This window comes from Phyllostomus discolor, chromosome 9 (genome assembly GCF_004126475.2).
Source record: "Phyllostomus discolor isolate MPI-MPIP mPhyDis1 chromosome 9, mPhyDis1.pri.v3, whole genome shotgun sequence".
In the NCBI taxonomy this organism is placed as follows: Eukaryota; Metazoa; Chordata; class Mammalia; order Chiroptera; family Phyllostomidae; genus Phyllostomus; species Phyllostomus discolor.
Genome location: NC_040911.2, coordinates 37,538,686 through 37,552,356, shown reverse-complemented (window position 1 = coordinate 37,552,356; position 13,671 = coordinate 37,538,686).

The window sequence follows — 13,671 nt, the reverse complement described above, 5'->3', positions numbered from 1 at the left end:
TTCCATATGACTCCTGACAGGCCCTCCAAGATGCCAATGTTCTGGCAAGGTAAAATGTGGGCAGCAGGGGCAGTAGAGAAGGTCAGCAGGTAAATGCAGAAATGTGATTACTAAGAACTGATGTTTAAAGGCAAGAACAAAGAAAGCTTCCAGGTTCTGAAAACTAGAATCCTAGGCAGGAGCCTGGACAGAAGTTCAGATACAATGGGTCAAGGCCCCTTTCCAGAACTGGGCCTAAAACTGACAAGCTAGCTTAATAGGAAGCATACTATGCGTGGGTATTGCATTAGACCTTTTGTAACTGTGACTTCATTCAAATATCATGCAACGGGTAAAATTTTTCAGAGAAAGAAACTGAGAGTTAAAGAGGTTAAAAAACTGACTCAAAGTCACAAAGTCACAGAAACTAGTCAGTGGAGGAACTGGGACTTAACTACTGGCATAGTGGAAGCTTGGTCAGGGAGGGGAGCAGGGGCTAGGTGAAGGGCAAATGACAGTGAGCTTCGACAGGGGTCAGTCCAGCCCTGCAGCAGACATGTTTCATTATGTCATTTAACCTTCAGAGTGTCCTTGACCTCATTTTTTTCCAAGGTGAGGGATCCGAAACATAGAAACCTAAGTAGCTTGTCTAAAATCACACAGGAAGTGGGCAATGATCCAATTAATGGGACTGAGGTACATGCTAGAGCAAAACCAGTGGCAAGACTTCCTGGAAGCTGATGTGCCACGGGGAAGGAAGAATGTAATACCTACTATATGTTCAGGTCTATTTAACCTGAAATCTGAGTTAGCAAAGGCCCTCTAGGATAGAGAGCAAATTTGAAGATACACAACTTCAGGGAGTCTGACTTCCTATACTAAGTGTAAGGAGTGGCTTTCACCTGCTATAACCCAACAGTGTATTTATTATTTGTAACAAATGAGTCATGATTTAGCCCTTACATTGAGTTGACTTACACTTTACACTCATCTCTCTGCTCAAAGGCAGCTAAATCAGTAGGTGCTCTTATGGAATAAGTGAAAGCTAATTTTAACTTTAGCATACGTGTCATTTCTTTTGAGCTCTCTAAACTTGGGTATAATTTATTACTCATACCAAGCCAAGAGAATTAGGCAGGTTATTTCATGCCCTTATAAAAATGGTTGCAAAACTCTGACTTCTCATATTTGTATGTACATTCGAATGAGTGGTAAAGATTTAATATAATATTGAAGTATCATAGGATTAGAAATTATGCATAAACCAACAATCAATCTATCAACATGTATTTTTTTAATCCTCACCCATAGATATTGATTTTAGAGAGAAGGGAAGGAAGAACGAGAGAAGGGGAGAGAGAGAGAAACACCGATGTGACAGACCCTGGGGGCTGAGCCTGCAACCTGGGCATATGCCCTTACGGGACCCGAACCCATGGCCTTTTAGTGTTTGGGAAGACACTCCAACCAATAAGCCACACTGGCCAGGGCTATCAACATGCATTTTTTGACTTCCCACTCTGGGTCCAAGCTGTCTTAGGCCTGAGGTGGGAAAGTCATTTGGAGAGGTCAGTTAGACTAGTGTTTCTTTAACTATCTGTGAAGAAAAAACATTTTAAAAAATCCAGTCAATTGCTGGCCAATATGTTTTAAATGTACAATAAAATTGGGTTACAAGAAAAATCACATAGTTTACCAATTTTCAACCAGTGTGCTGTGCCAGGCACACTGGTACACTGCAAGAATTAAAACATGCAATACCTGACTGTTTAGTTAGGGACACTGACCTCTTTTCCCTTAGATTGTCAAATAAAAACACGACACTGGCCACACAACAATAGCTGTTCCGTGTGAATGAATCAAGATTATACATATTTCTTTTCAGATTAGGAAAATATATTTTTGCTGCAGAATTTTGGTAATTGATTTATATGTGCCATGAAAATGAAAAAGGTTGGAAATCACTGACATAATTTTGTGTCTATATAACACTATACAACTTTATATAAAATATAAAATTGCTAGAAAAGGTTTATAAACACTCACAGTTTTTGTGCTTTTCTCCTTGCAGCAACATTTCATGGGCTGTCTCTGGGCCACAGGCCACGCATTGAGTAGCACTGATGTAAACCAGCTATGACCATTCCGAAACCATCTCAACAACTGAGAAACTAGCTTTTGTAGCTTTTTGTTTCAACCTTTAATATTTTAACTTATCATATTACTGGAATTTCCAATGCTTGATGAAATTATTAAAGAAAGTCTTTGATTCAAGGTAAACCACATTTTTTTCCCAACTGAGAGATAAAGGACAAATGCTTCCTTCAAGATCAACCTATAAAAAGCACATGAAGAATGAAGGAAGGAAATATAAACTATAAACCCAAACTGAGGGGAAAAAATGAGGCCAACCTACCCTTGAAAGAGAGGCTCACAAATGGTCAAAAACCTACTTTCAGAGAAAAACTATGGCTTACAAGAGAGCTGCAAATGGATTGCCTGGCTGTGTGGAATTCACATAGATACAGAATTAGGACATCTATTTTTACAGAATTGTACTTTCTGGCATGGCTCTTGACACTGTGGCATATTTGCAAGAACTTTTTTTTTTTTGACTTGGGATAAAGTTAACAGAGTATTTTGGCAAGAGTAAAAAACAGGGCATGAAACTTATGAGATCAAATTTTTCTTTTCCCTAGATACTTGCCTAGGAGCAGAAGCCAGGAAAAAGAGGGAGAGAGAGAGGAGAAAAAGGAGAGAGAAACTTAATTTGTCTTAAAGACATAAACTACATAGCAAAAAAATTCTAAATGTGAAAGTCTAAAATCTCAATTTTCCAGAAGTTCCTAGAAGTAAAAATAACTTCTTTACCCTAATAAAGAGGAGTATTCTACACTATATTTCACTTCAAATCTAACTCAAGGTATTTAAGAATGGAACTTGCAAATAGTAGGTGGTATATATCAATTCATATTCACGAATAAGAAGAGACGAAGTTCTGAGTGTTGCGGTTGTCTACTGTGCATAATAAACCACCTCTAAAACTAGTGGCTTCAAACAACACTCTATTTGCTCACGATTCAACAATCTGGGCTGGGATCATCAGGACTATTCTTCTGGTCTCCCTTGGGGTCTCTCATACAGGTGCCTTCATCTGATGGCTTGAAAGGGGCTGTAGTGACTAAGCTGGCTTTACTTACGTGCCTCACATGGCCTCACACATTCCAGGACCTCTTTCTGAATAACTTCTTTCTCTAGCAGGGTGGTCAGTCTTCTTTATGGCATGGGTTCTAGGTTCCAAGAGGGAGAATTCCAAGATGACAAGTGTTTATGAAATTTCTCTTTGCATCACACTTGCTAATGTCTCATTTGCCAAAGCAAGTCACATGACCAAACTCAGGCTCAATGTGGGAAGGAACTTCATGAGAGCAGGAATTCTCAGAGGCATGCTTCATTGGAGGCCACCAATGTAATGGTCCATCATAAACTAAAATTCTTTTAAATAAAAAATATTTTTAAATTAAATAAATATAGGTTCAGAATTAGGTTACTTGGAAAATTTACCTGAATGTTCTTGAGCTTTGCAAGATGGCACCAGTATCTGGGGATTTTTAAAATGCTGTGGTGCTGTAAAAACACATCAGATTAGACCAAACAAGTCAACTGATCAATCCATAAATATTTATTGAGGACCTATTAAGTCACTATCACTACGCAGAGTGGCATGGAAGACACATTTTCTTGTATTCAGGATACCTTGAATGGAATCAGAGAATACAAATGAAGCAAGATAATAAGAAGCTAGGGAATTTCCTGGACAAGTGGAATGGGGAAACTGAGACAAGAAAATTAAACAAAGGCCAAGCAGTTTGAGCAACTTATTAGTAGCTGGTGAATCGCAAGAACTTATCTGCCCTCTCCAAGGACACTTGAGAGTGAATGGTTTACACCTCCCCTCCCTAACCAAAGAACACATAGCTTAAATCTTTCTGGTCTGGGAAATAGAGAATAGAGACCTAATTCATGTCATTCATACCAGCTAAAGCCAAGGACAGATGAAGTCAGGGGAGCAAATAACAAAAACCTCATTAAAAGCCAGACAGACTCAAGATAAAAGTAACACTATAGCAGACCAACGAATATTCTCAAAATCCCCCTATGTGCTCATGTTGACACATCAGCATATTAAATATGCACCTGGAAAACTAATGAATATTCTGCTGAAACCTTCCCCTAAGTTTCTTACCTGAAGAAAAAAGATAAGAAGCCTTCAGGACAAACACAGCACAGGCTTATGCTAGAGCAAGTCCATGTCCCTTCTTGGGGATTAACTTCTTATTTCCTCCTAAACTGTAAGGGTCTCAAGGAGCCTTGCAGCCAGGGGAGCAGTGGGCAGTGGCAGCGGCAGCTTGACCCAGGCTTATCCTCTGATCTTGCCTCCAGCACCCTCTTTTTCTCCGACTTCCCAGGTGAGATAACGGCAGCCCACCTGAGCTTACTTCTTTCCTATAGCTTTTCTAGAGAGCCAAAGCAGCCCAGCCAAGGCTCTCTCTTGTTACTTCTTCTACCCTAAGTCCCTCCTTGTTTCACTGTTTCCAGGCTTGATAAACATGCTCTTAAAAACCTGGACTCATGTTATGAAATCTTTCCTATACGAAGTCAAGAACCCACACACTAGAGGTTGGCCTGAGACAGACCCGCTCCAGGCTGGGGCCTGTCTGGTAACACAAATAGTAAAAATAACATTGGAAATGAAATAAGGCAGAATGGAACTAAGTGCTACATGGTCCCATACAGAAAACAAGTAGTAAAAAATTTCAGACTTTTAGTTATACATTGTTCTGATGAGGCTTTCAACACATAGAAACATGGTCTAAGAGTCAGAATAATCTGCTAATAATCCAAGTCTGAGCATGTAGACTTGCCTATAGCTACCATCTGGCTCTACTGGTCCTCCTCTCAGGGATGGAAAGCACTGGCTTTATGAATAACGAACACAAGAGAAATCAGCCACTTAAGAAAGGTGATTAGATTTTCTCAAACCTGAGTCCTTGTCCTTTCAAAAGGCAGGTGCCTTGCAAGTCAGTTTTGCAGCGTCTACCTGGTTCTTTTTGTCTTTAGCCATCTGTAGTCTGTCCATGGCGCTGCACTCAACTGCAGTGGGAGGGGTGACAGCTGAATAGTTATGCTGAATGATGGGGAATATGATGGCATTTGGAACAGCAAAGAGCAAGGAAGAAATAACACTAATTCAACACCTACTTATGTTCCAGACACTCTGTTAGACCCTGGGGATAAAAAAATAAATTAAACTGGGTGCCTGCCCCAAAAGCACTCATAGGAGAATAAGTGGGCAGATCTAAATGCTATAGTAGGGGCATGGCTAGTATGCTGTGTGTGCACTGTGACAGGCGTGACTAACTCTGAGAGCAAAGGGAGAGTTCTGGGCAAGGCTAGGGCAAGCTTGCCAAATAAGGTGATGCCCAAGGTAAATTTTGAAGAATTAACTGGGGTTATATAGGTTGCTGAGGTGAAAATTATTCCTGACAGAAGATATAACCACATGCAAAGTCATGGTAGAGACACATTGAGGAATGGAAAATTTTTTGAAAAGGCTGGAGAAGAGGGTACAATATAGGCAAATGTAGGAGACAGGGCAGAAAGGAAGGCTAGAGACTGCTGATAAGCCACCCTGCTGAGTTCTTAAGTGATAAACATTACATGATGTAAAGCAGAGTGAAGATATAATAACATTTACATTTGAATAATAGCTCTGCCTAGTAGAGCTTCCTATGATGATGAAGATGTTTTATAATCTTCTCTGTTTAATGTGATAATCATTAACCACAGGTGGCTGTTGAACACTAGAAATACAGCTGGTGTGACTAAGGAGCAAAATGCTTAATTTCTAAATTTAAATATGGATAGCCACACGTGGCTCTTGGCTATCATGTTAGATAGCTCAGCTCTAGAAAATCCCTCTGGCAGCGGTGTGGAGGGTAGGTTAGATGAGGACAAGACTAGGGGGAGTTAGAAGATATTGTAACAATTCAGGTGTAATATAATATGACTTTAAATTAAGGCTGGGGCCATGGAAATGGAGTTGAGGTGACTAACTTGAGAACTAAAGAAATAAAGTGGGCAGAATTTAGTAGCTTATTTGGCATAAGGGTGCAGCCCTGATCATGAGAAGATGGGTACTCAGAGTAGGGACAAATAAGTTCACTTAAGAGGGTGAGCTCAAATCCAGAGGCTGTGGAGCAGTAGAGCTTGGGTGGACATGGGAAGCAGTGGGAAGTTGTGGCAACACCTTGATCTGACATGTAGTGGTGGGGCAGACTGTAAGTGAGAGACACTGAGGCAGAGAGAGCAGCTGGGAAGTTGATCCTCACAGGGTTGATGATGCTCTGGACTAAGGTGGAGATAGCAGGAGGGTGGATAAATGTGTGAATCAATCTCATTTAAATGGAAAAAAACAGTTGATGAGAAATCCACTTTTTTCGAGTCTGATAGAAAAAAAGGAAAGGGTAAGGTGATTAATGATTGTCAAGTACCTGTCAATCAGGTGTATGCTACTTTCACAGAAATCTTATCTCTGGGATACTGGACAGGTTGGTGTTGTCACTGATGGAAATGGATTGCCCAAGGAGGGGGGCATGGTTGGTCCAGTTCTACTGCATATATTTTGAATATGAGTTATATCCTAAGTGGAAGATCTATTTTTTTTGAGAAAGGGAATTAAGGGTGTATAGTCAGTGGGATTTCAAAAAAAATAATACCTATTTACATAGTTTTTTGACTAATGAATAGTTTTAAAAGATTTCTTTTTTTTAAAGATTTTTATTTATTTATTTTTAGAGAGGGAAGGGAGGGAGAGAGAGAGAGAGAAACATCAATGTGCGGTTACTGGGGGCCATGGCCTGCAACCCAGGCATGTACCCTGGCTGGGAATCGAACCTGAGACACTTTGGTTCGCAGCCCGTGCTCAATCCACTGAGCTACACCAGCCAGGGCTTAAAAGGTTTCTTTAATAATGGGTAGTTTCAAGGTACTAGATCTAATATTATTTTATTTACTGGACCACACAAATGGCAATAGCTAAAAGAACTTTGTCCTTCAAAGTCAATAGGAAAATACTTTGAGGCATACTAAGTACAAAAAAAGTGCAAACAGCAGGCCAAGAGTTGAACGAAACAGGTGTCTAATGTTATTACTCAAGATAAATCCAAGTAAACCCAGTTCAATATTCCAAAGTAACTTATTTTATTTTTAAATGATATTTTATTGATTATGCTATTACAGTTGTCCCAATTCCCCCCGCCCTTGCCTTTCTCCACCCAGCAATCCCCATTCCCTCAGGCAGTCCCCACACCATTCATTGTTCATGTCTATGGGTCATGTGTATAAGTTCTTTGGCTACTCCATTTCCTAAACTGTACTTTATATCCCATGGCTATTCTGTAACTACCCATTTGTACTTCTGAATATCCTCACTTTTTCACCCATTCCCCCACACCCCATTCCTATCTGGCAACCACCAAACACTCTCTGTGTCCATAATTCTGTCTCTGTTCTTCTTGTTTGCTTAGATTTTTTTTTAGATACAGTTGTTGATAGATATATATTTATTGCCATTTTATTGTTCATAGTTTTGATCTTATTTTTCTTAAATAAGTCCCTTTAACATTTCATATAATAATGGTTTGATGATAATGAACTCCTTTAAATTTTTGTTTTTGGGGAAGCTCTTTATCTGCACTTTGATTCTAAATGATATCTTTGCTGGTAGAGCAACCTTGGCTGTATGTCCCTGCTTTTCATGAAATATTCATATTTCTTGCTAATCCCTTCTAGCCTGCAAAGTTTCTTTTGAGCAGACAGTTTTATGGAAACTCCCCTGTAGGCAAGTAACTTCTTTTCTTCTGCTGCTTTTAAGCTTCTTTCTTTACCTTTAACCTTTGGCATTTTAATTATGATGTGTCTTGGAGTGGGTCTCTTTGCATCCACCTTGTTTAGGACTCTCTGTGCTTCCTGGACTTGGATGTCTATTTCCTTCACCAAATTAAGGAAGTTTTCTTCCACTATTTTTTCAAATAGATTTCCAATTTCTCACTCTTTTTCTTCTCCTTCTAGCACCCTATGATGTGAATGTTGGACCTCTTGAAATTTTCCCACAGGTTGCTTACGCTATCTTCATTTTTTTGGTTTCTTTTTTTCCTTGTTGCTCTGATTGATTGTTTTTTGCTTTCTGATGTTCCAGATCATTGATATGATTTCAGCTTTATCCACTCCACTATTGTTTCCCTGTAAATTGTTCTTTATTTCTATTAGTGTATCCTTTGTTTCTGACTGGATTTTTATTTTTTTTTTTAATTTATTTTTAGAGACAGGGGAAGGGAGGGAGAAAGAAAGGGAGAGAAACATTATGTGTAATTGCTTCTTACATGCCCCCTACAGGGAACTGGCCCACAACCCAGGCATATGTGCTGATTGGGATTTGAACCAGTGACCCTTTGATTCACAGGCTGGAACTCAATCTACTGAACCATACCACCCCAGGCCTGACTGGATCTTTTAATGCTGTTGAGGTCCTCACTAAATTCCTTGAGCCCCTTATAACCAGTGTTTTAAACTCTGTATCTGATAGATTGCTTATTTCCATTTTGTTTTGTTCTTTTTCTGAGGTTTGATCTGTTCTTTCATTTGGAGAATATTTGGTCTCCTCATTTTGGAAGCCTCCCTGTGTTTGTGTCTATGTATTAGATAGAGCTGCTATGACTCCATGTCTTGATAGTGTGGCCTCATGTAGTAGGTGTCCTGTAGGGTCCAGTGGCACAACCTCCCATTTCACCCAAGCTGGGTACTCGAGGTACATCCTTTGTGTGGGCTGAGCATACCCTCTTCTTGTAGTTGAGCTTTGATTGATGTTGACAGGTCAATGGGAGGATTCTGCTCACCTTTTTGTCTGGGAAATAACTGTTCCCCAGTTCTTACCTTGATGCCAGACACTTCAATTTCTTCCCATATGCCACTATACCTTTCAAGCTGCTACCCCAGTGCTGGAGCTCAGAGGGAGTGAATCTGAGTAAGTCCATGTGCTGGTTCTTTAAGAGGAAGGCTTGGGGCTCCAGCAGTTTCTCTCACCAACTCAATCCCTGCTGGCTTTGGCAGCCAGAAGTTATGGGGGCTTATTTTGCTGCCACTAGTACCTTGGGCTGAGAGTCCTGATGTGGGGCTGGGACTTTTCACTCCTGAGATACCTCTCACAAATTTTCATTCATCACACATGGATGTGGGACCAGCCCATTCCATGTCCCCACCACTTCTACCAGTCTTGATGGATGTGGTTTCTTTTATTCCATAATAAAAGTTGTCAGACTTTCCTTCAGCTCAGTTTCTGATGTTCACGGTTCAGAATGACAGTTGTTCTATACTTTAGTTGTAATTTTGATGTGGGTGTGTGAGGAGGTGAGCTGTGTTTACCTTTCCTGCTATTGTGACCAGAAGTCCCCCTGACATAATTTAAAAGTATAACAATAAGCCTACCTAGATTGTGAGATGAGAAAACTGGAGGTTTGTCAAGATTTATGACCACATGATAGCTTAGTTTTAGGGTCTTGGTTATCTTCTTATTTACCATTGAACACTTCATTATTAGGGTCTTCTTTCTGCTCCCATACATGTAAAAATAGTGTAATAATAATAGTTCAATCAGATGTGCTAGTTAAGTTTAACACCAACAACTTTAACAGCTAATCCCCCAAATAAAGGTGGCTTAACTCAATGAAAGTTTATTTCTCATTCAAGTAATAGTCTAGTGCAGGTGTGTGTGGGCCAGCCTTCCATATGCAACCCAGGCTCCTTCTGTCCTGTGGATCTCCATCTCCTCAGGCCTTGGAGCCCTTTTCCTCCAGGCAAGACAAGAGAGAGCACGAAGCATCACACAAAAGGTTTTTAATGACTACTATTCCTCACTTTTTATTGGCTCAAAAGCAATCACATGACCCCACTTAAATGCAAGTAGGGTAGAAAATATATTCCTCAGGCAGGCAGACACTTCCCAGAGCAACTAAACACTATGCAAGGGGAGCATCAATCCTTGGTAGGCAGCTAGTCTTTGCTATCACATAAGACCAAATTATGTTGATAGTCCTTATGACTCTTTGGTATTTCTTTTCCTCATGTCTTCATATTATTTTCATACAATTGACTCTCTCCCTCTCTCATCTCCTCCCACACCCCCAGGACTATGCCCGTGGTTTACTCGTATTTTCCGGTTATTTTATAGGGCCTTGCTGTCTAACCAGCCACGCTCAGAATCCTCTTCAGAATTTACTTCTATGAAAAGCACACTGTATGAGATAAGGATGTAACTGGTTGGTCCCACAAATACAAGCAGGTGCTCTATAACTCTAGTGTAAATATGCCCAGAAATGAGCAAGCTGAATCTACCCAACCTTTCTTAAGAAGAAGGCATTGACTTTAGCACCCCCCATTTATTCTGTAAACTACTCAGCATTAAGAGGGTTATTAAAGAGCATTAAGGGATGAGAGATTACAGTGATTATATTTTAAAAATTATTAGGCCTATGCTCAGAGCTCAATCTGAATTTTTCAAGTAATTACCAACCCACTGCTTTGCATAAGGCACTTTTGTTGAAATTGTAAAGGATGCAAAGAAAAAAGAAATTCTTGAGCCAGCTTCTCTCTTCAAGAGTTTCTCTCCTTTATTGTGAAATAGCCCTTTACTGGGCCTCCTGGGCAAATTCTTACCAAAACACATGTCTCTGAAGTGATATATTTTGGACATAGGAACAAATGGTAGTGTGACTGAACACTAGCTAGTGACATGTTTTATTGCTGCCAGTAGTGATAACTCTTGTGGTCATTGAGATAATCCTGTGGTCACAGGATTCAAATCTATAAACTTGGGGGTGACCAAAAGGGAGAACATCTGAAAATGATGCAAGAAAATATTTTAGAGTCTGCTTTCTAATTTTCACTCAAAATCTCTGCCAGATAAATGAATAACCTTCATGTCAAGAGAATGAAATCTCCATTTCTTAAATCCCCACTAGGCCTGAGCAAGATAATTTAATTTCTTTTTTTAAAGATTTTATTTATTTATTTTTAGAGAGGTGAAGGGAGGGGGAAAGAAAGGGAGAGAAACATGAACTTGTGATTGCCTCTCATGCGCCCCCTACTGGGGACCTGGCTTGCAACCCAAGTATGTGCTCTAGATTGAGAATCCAGTTGGCAACCCTTTGGTTCTCAGGCTGGCACTCAATCCACTGAGCCACACCAGCCAGGGCTATTTATGCTTTATTTTTACTCATCCACAAAATGAGAATAATGGTCTTTACCCACTTACCTTTCAGAATTATCTCTGGGCTGATGGTAATAATTTCATTGTAAAGAAAAGGTACTATTAGAGGTGTAGGCTTTCTTTTATTCTAGTACTACTGCTTGTAGTAACACATACCTGGAGTAGAAAAAAAGAATCGTTCTTGTTAACAAATATATCAAATTACCTGCTCTGCCCAACTACATATTTCACATAAAGGCCAAACTGGGGTGTGTGAAGCAAGAGTTGGAGGGGAAATTCATGCAATTGGAATGCAAATTCTTCATAGGGTCTTTGGCAGAACTACCAGGGAGTGCTGTAATGGGAAGTACCAGTGTCAGAGTTCCAACCAAAGATGGAATCTGCCTTCCATGAGCAGAAACTCTGGCTACTGAGAATTCCACTCTGGTTTGGCCAACACTGAGGATTCTGAGCTTGGTTCAAGAAATTGAACCAAGACACAGGCCATGTGCCAAAGGAGCATCACTACTTTCCAAGGAGCCCTTAGATCTAGGGGCATGGAGCAGGGGGCCTGGAGCCACACTGACAGGGAGTGGGGTGAGTTGTGCTGTAATGCCAGGCAGGCACACACCTGGGTTCTGGATTCTGGATACCATGTCATGGTAATGAGGACTTGGGCTAGCCCTTAACCTTGACTTCTTATCTATAAATAAAAGTGGGTGGTATTAAATTTGTATTTTCCTATTGAAGAGGTTCAGGGAGATCTAGGGGCAAATCTCAGTTTTCAAAGTGACTAATAAAAACTCTGCCTTTAGAGTATGGCAACACAGACTAAAGGAAGCACACTTTCCTCACTTTGGACTTGGAATGATTTAAACTCAGCATGGTTACACTCATTAACTCATGCTAATAAAAAGCTTATATTAGCAGCTATATAGATCTTTGATAATATGGAAAGCATTTGTTAGCAAATATATTTTGTGAAATTCATTCAAAGTAAAGGTCATGGGAGAAGAGTGACGTAAGTATATAAAAGTATATGATAGAATGTTTGGGTTCCAAAAGATGCTCTTGACCTTAGTGTTTGCAATGAAACTAACCAGTTGGGTGACAGAACTATACTCATTTTCTAGTTCCCTCTGGTGTTCAAGGGGAGGCCCCACCAGGAGTGTGGTATTCCAAGAAGTAGAAGCACCTTTTGTGTTTCCGTTTTGTGTGTATTCTTTTCATTGCTGTTGGTGATCCACATACTGTTATTGGCCTAGAATGACATCATTGTCATTGTTTTCTCTATGAAGTGGCGGTGAAAGAGGAAAATCACAAGAGGAAAATCACAACCTGTCTCAAATGAAACCAAGCTAATGGTAAGTTGTTGTACTGAGCAATACAATTCTAAGAATAATACTAATCCCTGGCCCAGGAGCTCAATTGATTAGAACACAATCCCAAAATGCCAAATTGGTGGGCCGTATTCCTAGTCAGGGCAATACAAGAATCAACCAATGAATTCACCAGTGAATTCATAAATGAGGGGAATAACAAATCAATGCTCTCACTCTCTTTTCCTCCTCCATCTAAAATCAATAAATAAAAGAATTACACATGATCTTAGGCAAAAGGCCGAGAAGAGATAATGAATTAAAAAATGTAAAAAAGAATAATGATAAGCAGGACCCAGGGTTTATGACGACAGTTCATATTCCTAGGAGGGCATGGGAGAACAGAGAAAAAGCTGCCATATTGGAGAGGGGGGAGAACGGAAGCAGAAGGAGACAATCCATGTTTTGACTTAATAATGATCAAACTCAATAATGTTCCTTTAGTACAGTGATTGGACTAACATACTCATGGCTTGTGCTCCTTTAAGTGACACAGGGAGTTTATCGCCCTTGCATGTCTAGGTTCTGAACTCCAGAGAAATTCTTTTCAACAATAGCATGGCAAGTTGCATTTCCATCTTGAAATCTGAAGGACATAACTATGCATGAATCACTTCTAAAGTATTGGGAGGCCGGCCAAACCCCAAATTCACTTGTGTTAGTTTGGGGTTTGTTTATAGCCAACTATGCATGTCTGTCGCACCCATCTCCTCTAGGGCTAAACAAACCAAGAGCTGCTCTTGTGCTTGGGGCACTTCTGCCACTTTCACCCCTCAGACGGGCCTAAACCCAGGGGTAGCTTTTCCCTCTGTCCTGTAGAGTCTTTCTAGAAGAATGTCAGAAGTCCTTGGTCCTTAATTATTCCTATTTTTCTTAAAACAAGCACAAGTCATTTATTTCTCCAAGCATCATCTTTCCCCATGAAGACACAAGAGCCCATCTTGCCTTTAAAATACAAGTGTTTTAATGTTTAAAAGCACCTGCTCATACATTTCTTCGTTAAAACTT